Here is a 16,143-nt window from a genome sequence, read left to right as displayed (position 1 = left end):
ATAGTTTTAAGGGGGTTGGGACCACTGAAAAAAAAAAGGGGTTAATGGCGGGTGGGAGAGGAGACGTCGCGATGCGTGGGGAAGATGAGGGGCCGATTTATGGTCCCTCATTCACACGAATTTCGTGCGTGAAAGGCCAAAAGTGAAATTTTGCACTTTGGTCCTTTCCGCACGAAATTCGTGCGTGAATACTATTAATGGAATTTTTTTTTTTTTTGCTAGTTTGGTACAACTTTTTATTTTTAGTGCTACTTAAGTCGCGGACTCCATAGAAAAGGTGTCAACAACTGGCACTTGTTTGGTGAAAGCAGAGCTCTGTGGTTATTATGGTGACTTTCTGGCACGTATAGTGGACTGCCAGTAAAATGTGGGTGGCAATCCCGTCGTCTTGCATCATATACGAAACAAATGCTGTCCAATTTCATTTTCATTCTCCTCATTCAATTTTGTGTCATGTCCTATTAAACAATCCAAATGTAAAAAAGAGATATTATGTGATTAAGTTTTTAAGTTAGTATAAGCACATAAGATTTAATTGGACTTTTCAAGTCTAAAAACATGTATGGATCTAATTTTATTTGGGTTGAATGAATAATTTGGACTTCACATAAATTGAAAGTTTTACACCATATAACAAAATAAGACCTCTAATTATCCTCTCTATAAACACTTTTAACTAATTATCCAGTATGACAAGACTTTTCAAAACATAGTAACTTGAAGGAATATATATCCCTTCATTTTTAGCTCCAAATTTAGTAAAATTAATCCCTCCTAAATTCTCTCTTTCTTTCTTCACGTAGTTTCTACATTTTTCAGTATACCAAAACGATTAAGGGCAATAGATTTCAGATCTGAGTTTTTATTTTCGAGCTTTAGGACATTCAATAGAGGTCACATTTTCTTTTTAAATTTGTTTCGTAAATTGAATTCAACTTAGAAACGAGTTTTTCAAGTCCAAACACATGCAAACCTCTCAATTTCGAGCGTTTAATCTATACAATAATTCAAGCACACAAAGTCTCAACTTCAAATAACATGTTTTGAAGTTCACTAATTAAAAGTCGTTAGTGTCCCAAATAACATAGGAAATATCTATTTTTTGTAGCAAAAAAGGTTACTCCAACATAACCGAAAAATCATAGGAAATGTCTCATTTTTTCCTCTTGTAGTGACTTTCCAATACACTTAAGCAAAATTGAGTGACTCTTTAAAAAAAGATATTTATTTTTTGAGATTTATTGAAGTTTGTATATATTTTGTCACAAAATTATTGTTATGTTTCAAAATGCGATGATATTATTAGTTATGGTACTTAGAGTTCTAATTTTAGTGAGTTTAGGGAATATCCCCAATTAAATAAGTCTTTTATCTTCTTCAAGTTCAATAGTCATGTCATCTTGAAGGCCAAGCTGACACCACATATTCAACGATATTATATCTCAGTCAAATTTGTGGCCTCAACAAGATGATGTTACATATTCAAACGTTGTAGAACTCCTAGTCAAATTAAACACTAATTAAAAGTCGTCAGTATCCCAAATAACATGTTGTCGCCGATTAAATGCAACCTTGTTACATAAAGTTTGTGATATTTTTGATAACTTACACGAGTCAATCAAAATCAGACAAGATAATTCATCTACATTTGGATTGCCTAGCTATCCTCTTCAACTATAAATAAAGGGGCTACATATCTCTTTGAGGTCATCCAGAAGTGGAGAGACACTGCTAAAAAAAAATAGGGATTTTTGACCAAAAATTTCAATCAAATGTGGTCGAAAAGGCCAATGTTTCCACCAAATTTTAGACAACACGCGCAAGTCGCTAATACATAGATCGAAATTTGTTTGCGACCTCATGTGTTTGAAAACAAATTTCTACCTAAATTAATTAATTAAACTTTTCGACTATATGTGGTCAAAAACTTTATTTTTTGTTTAAATGATATTTAATGTTTTTGACCACAGTTGGTCGAAAACAATATTTATCTTTAAATATTATTTAAATATTTCGACCCCGGGTGGTCAAAATCTGGAACCATTTAAATATAAAAGGAAATTTATTTACACAATTTCGACCACATGTGGTTGCAATTTAGCAATATTGTTGCCAGATTTCGACCATATGGGATCGAAATTGGAAATTTTGCCCAGAATTTCCGCTGAAATCTGGTAAGATTATTGCTAAATATTGACCATATTTGTATTTTCTGGGTACAATTTCAACCTCATGTGGTCGAAAATTAGCAATATCTGGGCTCATTTTCGACCTCATGTGGTAAAAAATCTGGATTTTTTTTTCCAGCATTTGGCTGCTTTTAGTAGCCCACCTGCCAATTTGCAAACAACCAAATCAACATTAATCTACAACCATCCAATTCATCAACAATGAAACATAACAACCATAAACTACGTTCAAACACTTAAACATTCTACATTCTAACACTTATAAACAATCAAATTCAACCTCAAAGTACTTCAAATTATAAAACCATTAATTACATTCTACAACCAAATTCACCTTCAAAGTACTTCTAATTCGAATTAAAACTACATTCAAACCCTTAAACATCATATACATATTAGAATTAGAATCCAAAAGTACACGAATCAAAAGGTCAACGTTGGGTGTTAGAGACATGATCTGTATCCTCCCCACTAGACTTATCGACAAGAGCATGATTTATGTTAGCCCGATACCTACGTCGTCTACCTTGGGAAGGTCGGGGGGGGGGGGGGGGGTTGGGGGGCTATGACCTATTAGCATCCCCGAGACACGGGAGAATAGAAAACGCCCCCGAATTGAGTAAGCTGTCTATTTGGGCATGCATAGCCAACATCCTGGCCTCCGAGGCATTAAGTGTGCTTGTTAGCTAAGCAACTTGCTGCTTCATACTCCTTAGGATCCACTGCCCCATCATCAGTAGCACCTATGCCTTCAAGGGTCGACAGGTATTGATGAAAGGCTCGATTAGCCATCCCATAATCTGTCTCATGCCTTGTTGGGGGAGCAACCTTTTCCATCCACTATGTTGCACCTCGTTTTTCACATACGTTAAAATTCTGTCTTAAGTCATTTTTCGTAAGCTTGTATTAGGAGTCATATCGGAAGTTGTGTATGAGGCCTATGGGTGCATCTTAGAGTTACATAAGTTTTTAAACATGTTTGGAAAAGAGTATGAAGGCTATGTGTCAAACGAATCGGAAAGAATACGTTTCGTCGAAAAAATTAGACCAAGCTAGTTCCACGGGCACTACCACGGGCCATGAAAGTGGTGTTGAGCCACCGTGGGATGGTGGCAAAGGGGGTGGAGTCACTGGAATGGTTTCACGGCCCGTGGAATAATTCACGGTCCGTGAAAGTGAACTGTGAAATTGAAGTGGTGGAAATTTCCCCTTTTTTTATAAATTAATTGGCACGACTTGGGGATTTTTTGTTTCACCAAAATAGATCCCTAGTGACCCTCTAAGCTCTCTCAATCATCCCAAATCATCCCAAACCATCACAAGAGTAGATCTAGCCCTAAAATCCTCAACTAGTTCATAGAAGGATGTTCTTGTTTATACTTGAAGTTGTGGTGACTAAGTCTTGAAGCAAGTTGTGTGTGGATAAATTTCTTCAATTATAAGGTATTTTCTTCATCTTATCCTTATGTTAAGTTGATTTGGAGGCTTAGCAAGTCTTAAAAATGAAGAGCATCATGGTAGAGAGGTCATAAGGTGTTGTGTTGAAGTTATTGGCTGTGGATTAACTTTGAAAGTAAGTTTTGGAATGATTTGAGTCTATTTTGAATGTAATCTTTTGGATATGGTATTATTGATATTGTTATTGATGTTTTGGAGTTTGGTGGAAGTAGGTAATATAGGGGAAATACTGTCCAAATTCCGTTAGCTCACCTATTAATTTAGTTTGACCTTATGATTGTTTCAATGACTTAACCTTAGTGCGAAACATCTTGAACGTATATTTGCAAGCTCGGAAAGATAGACGTTGAGTGGTTAAATAGACGATGAGGTATGTTTAGGCTGTCCCTTTCTTTCTTATGGCATGATCTTATTGATACAAACATATACGAATGATATCCATCATGATTCCACTCTTAGGAATATTAGAAGCTTATATTCTTGATCCTCTTATGATATTATTGATTTTTGTCTCATGATTATTGATCTTGTCTCATGGATTATTGATCTTGTTTATGGTTGTTGATCTCATCTTATGGTTATTGATCCTTCAAGGTGAGATATGTCGATGATGATAGTTCCATAATGGTAATCGGAGGTATACCGACCTTACGTCACTCTGATAGAGTCATAACGTTTCTTTGAGCTCTAATATATATATATATATATATATATATATATATATATATATATATATATATATATATATATATATATATATGTTATGACAACGAGTCGCGCTATAGTCAGCTGGGTACGGCACCTGCAGTTGGGTACGGTAACACTGAGCCTATTATGGCTGGGTACGATAACACTGAGCCTTATTATTGCCGAGTACAATGTTATGATGATATGACTTATATGTATGAAAATATTTTAAAAAAAAAGGAAAGCATGCATGTCATCCACCTTAGAGGCATTCAGATATACCGGTTGTTCTCTCTTACCTCATGTTACCTTCATATCTTTATTATGTTGTTCTTCATGCTTTACATACTCAGTACATTATTCATACTGGCGTCTTTTTGTTTGTGGACGCTGTGTTTATGCCCGTAGGTAGACAGGGAGACGGTTCAGGCCCTTAGGCTACCTTCTTAGCGCTTGTATTGGAGTAGTCCACTCGTTCCGGAGTTGCAGTCTAGCTTGGTATGATTCTTTTGTGTACATATGGGTATGGTAGGGTCTTATTCCGTCCTTATTATGTTTTGCATTCTAGTAGAGGCTCGTAGACAGATATGCACAGTTTAGATGTTCTATGACCTTCTCAGTCTATATTTTATTGTATCATTATTTTGGATAGCCTTGTTGGCTTGTACATTGTGGTTCAGTACGGTTACACATGTATATATATCTTTTGGGCTTGTGTCTCTCTCAGCTTATGATATCTATTAGCTAGCATCATGGCCCACTCAGATATGATTACGTAATGCATGTATGTCTTGTGGTGCTCGGTAGGTTAGATCGGGACGCCCGTCATGGCCTTCCGGTTAGGTTGTGACACACTGCTACTCTATTACCTCTACGGTTATCGGCGTACCGGTTGGCTGAGTAGCACGAAACTCCCCAAAGTGTTGTTGAAATTCGTTCTGAAGTTGAAGGATACAATGTTAATAGCTAAATTTAGTACCAAAAAGTAGTTATTATTGTTAATTAGTGACTTACATAGGTTTGCTCAACCCTTCGCTCAATCGATCGGTCTATACCATCGGCGTTCTTCGTCTTCTTCGTGTGAGTAATCTTAAAGATCTCATCTTGAGGTTTTACCTGGCCTCTCTGGAGCTCCTGCAAACAAATCAATAATACACACAAGTCAATAATAGGCATTGCACCACGTATCAAGCAAGTCATCATGTGCTTTTCACTTTTTAGGGGTAGATCTGACCCCAACTATCAACATATGGCAAACCTAGATCATTTAGTAAAGTTTAAGGACAAATTTGGAATTTTATAAACAATAATAACATGATGACGTGGAGGCCGAAAAGAACTGTCTCATTGACTTAAACCACTGAGTCTGTCATGCAAGTAAATTGATACTTCTCCAGGTCCACAGTGATAATATTTCATACTCGCTCTGTTTCAATTTATGTGAACCCATTTGACTCGGCACGACATTTAAGAAAGAGTGAAGACTTTTGAAACTTGTGGTTCAAAATAAGTCTTGAATATTTGTGTGGCTGTAAATCATTTCATAAAATGAATTTGTTTCCAAATTAGGAAAGAGGTCATTCATTTTAGCACGGACTAAAAAGAAAATAGGTTCACATAAATTGAAACAGAGGGAGTATATGTTTGTTGTAATATACTAAATGAAACAGTAGTAGTTAGGTTAGGTTAAGTTTTTTAATATTAATTTAAACCAATCCGAATTTTAGTTCAACGTATGGTCATTAGCTCTTAAAATGAAGCTAAGAAACTTTGTAATTTTAGCAAAAGCTACAAAAAGGTTTGAAATATCCTAATTTGGACATCTTTATGAATTCTAATTATATGACTGCTTTATACACATTTAGGAGAAATTTAATAATAAAAGAACACAGAAGGAAGACAATCATTTGGAAATGTAACCTATGACTTATGAGTGTGGTTTATTTCTTTTTCTCCACTTTTGTGAATCTCTTTTTTTGGTTCATTTAACCTGCCCATTACCTTTCTCCTCTTCTTTCTTCCTCACTTCCTTCATTTAACTTTGTTCTCGTTAAGCAATGATTTTCAGGTACTATCACAAAGATCATTTAACCTGCCCATTACCACTTTTGAGTTTCTCTCTTTTTCTGCTTAATTAGTTACAATTGCCATAATAGAGTGTTATTGTTATGCACTTGGTCTTGAAAATTGTATTTTGAGAAAGGCTATCTAGGAACTAAATCATTTAGTGCTAGCAAATCTTAATTGAAGTAAACGGCATCTCTTATGAGTATCTGTCTCCTACCTGATACTTCCGTCTAGAAATAGTGGAAAAGTCACTATTTAGTGTCCCTCAGATGTGACTTCTTATTAGTAAGACCAAATACTATGAATGTAACCTAGCTAGTAAATCATCCTCAATATTACAACATTATCCTCTTCTCTGACTTTTGTGACTATAAATCTGTATAAAAATGAAAAGTTTTGTTATCTTTGAGGTCGGCTACAAACTAATGCCAATTACTGAAAGCTCAGAAATGCATAACTCAAACCAAAGAATCTCTTTAAATCAGTAGAGGGATATAATAGAATGATAGTAATGATGCCATATTTATGACCATTTCATCACTTACATTCATATAAGTGTAAATCATTTATACTTCCTCTCGAACAAGAATAAAGGTGAATGGAATGATAACTAAGTAGTAGAGAAACTAACTAAGCAGTGCTATAATTACTACCACTATCGTTTTATTCCTTAGATTTGCCATACAAAGGCAAGAAACAATTCAACAAAGGAAGGATTGTGGTTACAGGTGATGATTTAGGGTTCCTGCACTAACATACATCAGATATTGAAGGAATTGAACTCGGAGATTTATGCGGAATAATACATACCTTCTTCTCTAGGATCGATATTTGTTACCACCGCCAATTGCCAAACGATTTCTTACAAGATCACTTGTGGACTCTTGTAACCTATCCACTACAACTACACTTTTAGTCTAAAGGATTTTTTTCAGCTCAAATGTGATGGTTTAGAATGACCACAAATCCTTCTCTTTTAAAGTAGAACCAAATGACAAGTAACTCTTATTTCATAAAGAGTTCCATACTTAACTTCCACTTTATGGTAGATAACATAAGTCTTATCCTAACTAGAGAGTTACATGTTAGTTCATTCATGAACTTGTAACTTATGTATCGTCCATTATGGGTGTACGTTTGTTCTAACATCTCTCACTCACATATGATGGGATGAATCACATATAGCCTTTTAAAAATAAACTTCCTTTTGGACTTTCACACAGAATGTGTTGTTGTGACCGCTTGGACACTAATTTTGGGAGCTCTTAAACTAGAAATCCTTTTCGGGATCAGTATAAGAGTCTACTACCCTTTTATCTCTTATGATATCATATCATGTTATATAAAGTGTCTCAGATGCCCTAGACATTTCTATATACATACGGCTTCTTTAACCCTCGTGTTGTTCTCAATTCAAATATGTCTTTTGCCCACACTTATGATGTAACGGCCCGTTTTGTCGTTATAGTCTTTTCGGCATTTTCGCCATTCTCGAGCATTGATTAGCTTACTTTTGACCCAAGGGGACCGTGACACGCTTCCCGAGGTGTCTAGACCGGATTCGGGTAACTTTTGTGAAATATAGGCTTAAAGTGAAAAAGGGTTGACCCAAAGTTGACTTTTGGATAAACGAACCTTTTTCAGAATTCCGTCCATTCCGAGAGGTTCGGATGGTCGTTTAGAATCTGTGTGTGTATTTGGTTCGATTCCCAATGCACTCGGATGCATTTTGGGACTTGGATTGGGAAATTGGAATCAAGGTTTTGGGGGTTGACTTGGTCAACAAGACCTCTGTTGGAAATTCCGAGGCAACGGACGCATTCGTAGTGCGTTTTTATATAAGTCTATGTGTTTGGTATGTGAGCAGATAGCCTCGGGGCTTAGTCGAAAAATCGGATCGAAAGGTGAAACTTGAGTTAAGATTCTAGTGTACGGTACACCGGTGGCACCGAAGACCTTTAACGGGCAGGGGTACCGCCGGGAGCGAGCCCACCGCCGAAGCGGTGAAGAGGATTTTGCCTCGACCGCTGAAGCGGTAGCGCTGGGGCAGTTTTGTAAAGTTAATGAAGTGTTAAAAACCCTTAGACCCTCATTATTCCCCATTTCAAAACTAGAGCTTTGGAGAACAGTTCTTGGAGACATCTTAGAGATATTCTTGGAGGTAAACCTTGCTTATTCCTTTACTCTTCCTTTAATCATAATCATCTTAGATTTTTCCCTTCCCTCTAAATAAACCCATAGTGATGGAATTGAAGGAGGGTTTGAAGAACATTGTCCCTAGGCTTATTAATGATATATTGATGATATTTGTGATAGATTTTGATGAATCTAAGCTTATTAATCATATATCTTCCAATTCTAGTGTTGAATTTCAAAATTAAAGAGTTAGGGTTTATACCCAAATTGGGGATTTTTGCTCGAAATCAAAATTAGGCTAATCCTTGAGTTAAATCAGCAATTAGTGGTTGGGTTATGATCACCTAGTGCTTAATTTGATATTTTGCTTCCGAATTTCGCGTTTTGCCCTTGTGGACCCGTTTACCAATTTCTAGGATTAGAATTGACCTAATTTGAAGAGTAGAAATATTAGTATCATTCTTCATGACTTCTAATCTAGAATTCGATTATGCTTAGACTACTTTGGTTCTGAGGTTCAGCGGAAAGGCAAGGCAAATGAGTGAGTTGTTAGTGTTGCGGTTCGGCTATCCAGGTAGGTTATGGCTTACCCTTGGTGAAACTTCGTATAGCGAAGCATATATTTAGATTATATTGTCGGAGACAGCATGTGAACCTTTGAGTATGAAGTTGGGTTGGATATTGCCGTTGGTTGGGCCTTGTTGTGTGTTGGGACTAGCCACCCCGTTGTGTTGTGTTTGATTGCTCTTTTGTGCTGGCTTGATGCCATGAGTAGAGATTAGATCCTGTTATTCATATTGATTTGGATATATTATTGGCATACCCACCATGGTATTTGTGGTACAGATATATTATTGGCATAACCATTATTGGAGTTGTGATATTGAGATACTATTGGCATACCCACCGTTGGTATTGTGATAATGATACATTGTTGGCGTACCCTATCGTTGGTACTTGTGATATTGAGCTTAATTGTTGATGTTGATATACGCATTACACACATTCTCATTCATTCATGATGCATGGCTGATACCGGTGATGATCTGGTATCGTTGATTGAGTGAAATTGATATTTTGATAAACCCTTTTACTTGAGCGATTGTGAGAAGGCCGATGTCGGATGATCAATTCCGGAATCGTTGATTGTGTGAAACTGATATTTGATAAAACTCTTTTACTTGAGTGATTGTGAGATGGCCGATGTCCGATGATCCATTCCAGCATCATTGTTGCATGGCCGATTCCAATGATATTTCCAGAATCGTTATTAGTGCATGGACTCCGCGGGTCCCCAGAGTGGTGCTGGTGAGAACCCCCCTTGGGCAAAGATCCAGGTTCCCGTCTGTCTGTTGGGCAAAGATCCGAGACGGGTGGCACTTAGACTTCGCGAGTCACACTGGGTTGTCTTGTATCGAGATGTCGATATTTCCGTCCGGAGTACATGTGTACACCTCATATGCATGGCATTGCATTGCATTCATACACTATTGCATTGCATTACATTATGGCTTGATTCTGAGATGTGTTGTTGTTGTACTTGTGATATTGGATTCGGACTTGATATATTCAGACTTGGCACAATTGGGATTAGATGTTCCACTTAGGCGATGACGTGTACTTGGTTTCGATTACTTGTGGTTTATACTTGTTGGTTTATCTGCTATCAGCTTATTTTCTTGATTGTGTTAGCTATGCTTAGTCGGCCGATGATGCCTACCAGTACTGTTGTTTTACTGGCCTGCACTTGCTGCATTCTTTTATGAATGCAGAGTACCAGGTTGGATCTACTTTTGGGACGCGTGGCTGATAGTCGCTTCAGCTTCCTCTTCGAGTCTCCAGGGTGAGCATTGTCGTCCGCTGCTTTGAAGACTTCTCTATTTTATGTCCTATTTTATTCAGAGACATAGACACTTTATGTATTAGTATTCTAGATTGTATTTGTTATATCCGACATTTTTGCGTATTCGAAAATTTGGAAGTAACCTTGACTTGCAAGGAATGGGGTCAAGTTTGGATTTTTCTTAGTATGTGTATGTTGGTTATGGAAGTTTGAATGCGGAAACAATGGAGAAGGCCTAAGGGCAAAATTGGAATTTTGGAAATTTGTTTCGGGAATTGCAAAACATGATTCATGAAGAATTGGGCTAAAAAAAAAAGGAATGAAAAATTGAGGCCCAAGAAGTGAGGGTGGCCGGCCATGCCATGGCTTGGCCCAACCCATTAAGTTGGCATGTGATGGCCATGTGCTTCAAATTATATATATGCAAGATATGTCTAGAAATTTCAAGAAAACAAAACAAAACAAAGGAGAGAAAAACAAGAAGTGGCCGTCGGCCATAGAGAAAGAAAGAAAAAAAATTTCTAGCCCTTCAATCCTAGTCCAAAATTTGTAATTTTCATATATTCTTAGTGAGCTCAAGGTGCTCTTCAAGGTGATATAAATATCTTGGCAAGAAAGTGGTTGTGGTGGCAAGGAGAAATCATTGAAGGAAGGTAAGAATTTCATGCTTTTACTATGTTATGGAGGGTTACATATATGTTATGGTATGTAGAATTGCATGAATATCATGAAATTGTGGTGTGTGTGCATGGCCGTGTGGTTGTGCAAGTGTGTGCATGGCCGTGTATGTGTGTGTTGTGGTGTAGGCAAGGTTGAGCTAACTTTATGTTGTATTTTAGTTATGGTTGTTGTGAAATTTATATTGGAAATGAAAGTTGAATGAATTGGGTTGAATTGGAAAATGTGGTGTTTGGCCGTGTGGTATGGGTTGATGAAATGGAAGTGGGTTAATGTTGTTTTGTATGTTAGTTATGTTGTTGTGATCCTTGCAATGTAAATGAAGGTAAAATGATGTAAGTTCGCCTTGAAATGGAATGTAGGAACTTATGTCGTTTTAGTATGATTTTATGAAATTATGAGAATGAAGTGGTTAAGGTGCAAATTATGATTAATGTTGATGAATTTGGAAGATGGAAATGCGTTATGAACTTGTATGTTAAAGATTAGAAGAATTGAATAAGTTATGGCTTTGGTGGAAAGTTGGCATAATTTGTATATCTTGTGTATATATCGTAGAAACGTTATTATACGCTTCCGAATGGTATTGTAATGATCTCGATTAATAATGAATGTGGAAATATTGATATTGATTTGAAAATGTGAAGTTGGAATGGAAACCGGCGCATTATGTCGGAAAGTAGACTAATTGTGTTATATTGCGATTTGTAGCGATTGTTGTGATTGTTGATGTTGTTGTTGGGTTGTTGTTGATTGTTGAGCCGAGTTGAATCTCGGGGATGACATATGTATAGGGGAGATGCTGCCCAAATTTTATAGACAAGTATTGGTCAAGAATAGGACTTCTGAGTCTCATGAATAGTAACTGGTAAAGGTGACCATTTGCAGATTATTAACGAAACAGGATTGGAGTTTTGGCAAGCGTAAAGGGCAAGGAAGGTATGTAAAGTCTTCCCTTTCATTCTTTGGCATGTTCTAAACGTATTAGGCTCGGATGCGAGCCTTAGATATGACCACAATCTCTTGAAATCCGAGATTGAAATTGGCCCCATTTCTTTCAAATAAGTAATTGAATTAGTTTCTTTACAAAATGTCATCAAAGTGACTTATATGTATGTAATCTTCACAAATGGACTCGGATTGTCCCAAAACTCTCATGAATGATTCCATAAGGCTTGTGATCCATAATTTGAGTTCACCACCTCGATTTATCCGAGGTGGGCCCACAGATTCCGAGACCTCTTACTATGGCCTTGTTTGACTTGTTCCTACTCGGTTCTCAAAGGAAATTTCTGATAAATGCTCCGTCTGTCAAATGATAAATGTGACGAGTTTATAGTATGTTTTGATATGCGTTATGATTCTTGAAGCATGATTTGATATAGACAATCGTGCCATCCCCAAAAAGGATATATATATATATATATATACATTATGATTGACGTCCAACTTCTTGGAAATGATCTGTCATTTGAACTGTTCTATATGTTAAAATACGATCATCCTGAATATTCCGTGAGCCCTGTGATATATTTATTACGTACGAATAATCTCAAAAAAAAAAATTCTGCTTTGACATAATCTGTCACGTCATCCGAAAGGTATGTATTATGACGTATTGTTTGATTTATCTATTGAGTCTGGACTTACATGCATATGTTTCTGCGTTACTCTGTTCGTGCAAGTCATGATATGTCTTTTCACTGAGCCCGGGCCAGGACATGTTCTCGTGCGCACTTCTTTGCATTATTCACCGAGTCCCTCGTACTTGCGGGCCGGGACACGTTATCTGTATATGACTATGATGTGATGATACGGGGATGGTGGCCAGGACGGCACATGACTATCATTCACCGAGACCCGCAGTAGAGGGCCGGGACACGTTATGGATACATGATATATGATTTTGACAGATATGATTCCATATTACCGAGTCCCTTAATAAGGGCCGGGACACGTCATCTGCACACATGATACATGATTTTGTTATGCATGACTTCACTTACCGAGTCCCTTACCAGAGGGCCGGGACACGATACATGTTTGCATGATAATATATGATCTGATACGCATTATGTTTTCTGAGGTCTCGGACAAGGTATTACCTTTTGTATTTCAGACTCTAATCACAGCTCCGTCTGTTATGGTTCTGTACTCCTGTCTTTGATTATGATTATACTTGTTACCTTTCCGCTTTACATACTCGGTACATTTTTCGTACTGACCCCCTGTTCTTCGGGGGCTGCGCTACATGCCCGCAGGTACAGACGCACCGCGTGATACGCCACCAGCGTAGGATATCTGTCCCGCTGTTTGGAGTCGCTCCCCTTGATCCGGAGCTTATACTTTTGGTATATACCTTTGCTGTCATACATTTTGTTCATATGCTTATTTGGGTACGGCGGGGCCCTGTCCCGTCTTCTGATTCTGTTCTCAGTATGTTAGAGGCACCGTAGACATGTATGTGGGTTATGGCTATGTATCGTACGTTGTATGTATATGTAATATGGTCTGGGAGGTTCCCCCGCCACGGCAGCCTTGCCGGCTCGCCTATATATGTGTATGTGGATATGTTGGCTCTGTAGGGCCTTTGTTGGTATTTTCTGCATGCAGGTAAATTTTGGTTAGTAAGAAAAACAGAGGAAACTCTGCCCAAATTTTTTTTCTGGATACTTGAGTTACTACTTTTGGGCTTTTGGTACGTACGGGTGCCCAGGTCGGGCGCTAGTCACGGCCTACGGGGCTGGGTCGTGACAGTATTATTCCTCTTTAGATGCTCTTGTATTATTCAGATCAGACCCTGGGGGTGTTGCTATTATTCCACACTTTTCTACTACTTATATGTATATATATATCGTGAGACTTACTTGTTTCTTCTATTCCGTTGCTTGATTTCATTCTTTTATGTATTTATTCATTGTTGAGTTGAGGGTTCACTTACGAGGTAGGAAGGTAAGTGTCCACACGGCTTAGGCAAAATAGGTCGTGACATATGATGCCATCTAAAATAGGCTTCATAATGGACCGGTCTAAGAAATAAGCATAATATGTATATATTTGACAATTTGCAGTTATAAAGCACATGCAGTATGAAATGCTTGCGACAGTGTAACTTTAATTACGAAAGAAATGCTTGCTACAGTGTAACTCTGATTACCAAAGTGTATGCCGATTTTCTTTGCTTACACCGTATAGATCTTGGTCCAGGTAAACTGTTTATCTTACTTGAGTTCTAACACTATGCTAGCCTCTCATGGCTTCTAGAGGAGATCTTACATCTGGCTACAGGTATTATGGATATTCGAAATCCATAATTTGATACTTTTGTTTGACATTTCTTTAGGATCTCATCCTAGTCATCCACTAGGGCGACACTAAATAAGGTGTTCTTACGGGCAGTATGACATTTTGAACTGACCTTTTAGTCGTAAGAAACACGAATGTCTCATCTTGGCTCGCTCCGCATAAGTGCCCAAGGCAGTTGCTCGTGTGAGAAAACCAACCTTATCATCCTGTACGACATAGTCTAATATTGTGATTGTGCCAATTAACAAATATGATTGGAATTTTCAGGAAACAAAACAAATATGCGTATTCTTCCAAAAATAAAAAAATAAATAAGTATTGTATTCAAATAAGGAAATACAACACTGTACAATTTGTGCAAGCCTAGAGATTTCACATGCTGAATAAACACATCCCTAGGTATTGGTTTCATCAAGGGATCAGCCACCATTTTGTGTGTTGAAATATACTGTAGAGTGATTTCCTTATGTGTTATGATGTCTCTAACAAAGTTATACTTTGTATCTATGTGCTTAGTCTTACTATGACACTTAGAATCTTTTGTATAAGCTGTTACACCCCGTAGTTCTGTACGTTGAGATTTATAAGTGTTGGTTGTTTTAGGTATGGACTACGAGTTGCCTTCAAGGATATATATACGATTAGATGCGCTTATCTTATGTTTATGCGGGTTTAAGTCCATGTAATAAGTTACGGAAGGATTGGAGGGCAAGTGAACCAAGGAAATTAAGTTTGTTGGATTTTGGAGAAAATATGAGGGGTAATTTTGGCCCTTCTTGGAGGAAGAATATCTTTTAGTATGCGAGGAGTTTTGGAGTGAAACAAAATCCTAAATGGAAGTTCAGGGAATCTAGTTTCCAACGCAACAAACCGTTCGTCGATACGACGTCGGAGTAGAGAATTATGGACGTTACAAGTTAGGCAGGCGGAGCAGGGGATCGCCTTGTGCGAACGGGCAACTACAGTGCACGAACGCGTAGTGTCGCGCGCTGCTACAGGGCGCGAATGCGCTGAGGAAAATTCTAGGTCGGTGCAACCATCCTCTAGAAGCTATCTAAGGGCTAAAGCTGACCATAAACCTCATTTCTTCACTCCTCTTCATCCAAAAACATATGAGAGCTTTCAAGAAACATTGAGAGGTAATTCGTAAGCGGATTAAAGTGACGAGACTATATACGAGGCTTGGGAAACGTGTAGCGGTGAGTGTAGTCTTGTTTTGTGGTAGATTTTAGCTTTGATTCAAAGTAAGTATTGAAGATATTGTTGCTCTAGAAAGAATAAGGTATGAATCTCTCCTTATTAATATTAATTCTGGTTTATTTGCGCAGACAAAGTTATTAAATAGTCGTATTACAAGTTGGCTAGTTTTGGAAAACATCGTGTAAGATGTTTTAGGGAATATATTGGTATTGATAATGATGTTGTTGATGTTGGTATTGGTATTGTTGTTGTTGGTTGTTGATATTATGATTTCGGGCTAAGCATATAAACATGGGAGATGCTGCCCGAATTTCGGATTCTAAATGGATTTAAATTGAAGGCTTAAGATAAGCATGTGACAATGAGCCTAACAATAGTATGAATGGTTTACATGTAGATTTATGAGGTTGGAAGGATAAACGTTGAGTAGTTAAGGAGACCAACAATGTATGTTAAGGCTAGTCCCTTTCTTTTAAAAGGCATGATTCCTATGTTATGATTCTATATATTTTTCTATTACCTTCTTACTTCCAAAAGTTAGAAGTTCATGATTCTTAAAGCTTCTTATGATGTTAAAGA

At 37.5% G+C, this 16,143-nt stretch overlaps 1 long non-coding RNA gene across 1 annotated transcript; it reads right to left on the bottom strand.

Moving 5' to 3' along the window:
- Positions 1-4,733: 4,733 nt before the first annotated feature.
- On the bottom strand, positions 4,734-15,682 carry LOC132037762 (uncharacterized). Its single transcript, XR_009409989.1, has 3 exons — positions 14,477-15,682; positions 5,349-5,468; positions 4,734-5,272 (listed from the first exon to the last, which is right to left on the bottom strand). It is a non-coding gene; the product is annotated as an uncharacterized LOC132037762 (long non-coding RNA).
- Positions 15,683-16,143: the final 461 nt, after the last annotated feature.

The sequence above is a fragment of the Lycium ferocissimum genome, chromosome 11 (genome assembly GCF_029784015.1).
Source record: "Lycium ferocissimum isolate CSIRO_LF1 chromosome 11, AGI_CSIRO_Lferr_CH_V1, whole genome shotgun sequence".
NCBI lineage: Eukaryota > Viridiplantae > Streptophyta > Magnoliopsida > Solanales > Solanaceae > Lycium > Lycium ferocissimum.
This window is presented reverse-complemented; position numbering and strand designations above follow the sequence as displayed.